The sequence below is a fragment of the Coenobita brevimanus genome, chromosome 57 (genome assembly GCF_032717465.1).
Source record: "Coenobita brevimanus isolate Jiangsu-jjx chromosome 57, ASM3271746v2, whole genome shotgun sequence".
NCBI lineage: Eukaryota > Metazoa > Arthropoda > Malacostraca > Decapoda > Coenobitidae > Coenobita > Coenobita brevimanus.
The window spans coordinates 17203233-17204060 of record NC_137010.1 but is presented as its reverse complement, the minus strand read 5'-3'; the positions used below and the strand labels follow the sequence as shown (position 1 = coordinate 17204060).

Sequence of the window (828 nt, the reverse complement as noted above, 5' to 3'; positions counted from 1 at the left end):
TCCCTACTCCTGTATTACCAGGGAATGTTAAAGGCCAGCCAAACCCACATGAGTTGGACGCAGTTTTGAAACACACACACACACACACACGCACACACACACAAAACCATCTCTCTCTGCTTGTCACTGTACCTGTTGCTGTCAGTCTCGTCTGTGTGTGTGTGTGTGTGTGTGTTCAAAACAGTGCGCCCAACTCGTGCGGGTTGTGAATGTTACAGTGCATTACTTGCAGCAGCGTTTTAATACATATAACCATGCCACGTTGAGTACACCGCTTCCCGTCCGATAAGCGAAGTTAAGTAACGTTGGGTCTGGTTAGTACTTGGATGGGTGACCGCCTGGGGACACCAGATGCTGTTGGCATAACTACCTACGTGTCAAGTGGGGTTGGTGGAGGATTAGTGCCCCTCCCTGTAAAACAATTAACTCTAAGCCCTTGACCACCCCGTTTGGGATGCATGGCGTCTGGCAATGGATGGATGGATTTATTTACCCGTCCTAGGTGTTTGAAGTTTGTGTGATAATACTGTGACTAAGAGTTTTACGTACGAGGGTAGCTTGAAATAAAACTGCTAGTGAAGAATGACGGATGGGGGGTTGGGGGCAGGGGGACAGCGGCGGGTGGAGCTCGTTTTGTCCCTCACTACACTGCTTCCTCCCCTCTTCCCTGGGTATAGAGTACAGAAGTAAGAAGGGAGAACCCCTGAGCAGAAACTGGTGCTCGTGAGTGTACTACCGTGCGAAGGGACCTCTAACAGACGTTCATCTCGTTTCACAAATATGATACATTCACTGTCAAAACTGCGATTTCCCTTGGCAAGATGAACT

At 49.0% G+C, this 828-nt stretch overlaps 1 pseudogene; it reads left to right on the top strand.

Annotated features, from left to right (window-relative positions):
- Positions 1 to 244: 244 nt before the first annotated feature.
- Positions 245 to 363, top strand: LOC145402456 (5S ribosomal RNA; annotated as a pseudogene).
- The last annotated feature ends 465 nt before the right edge of the window (positions 364 to 828 follow it).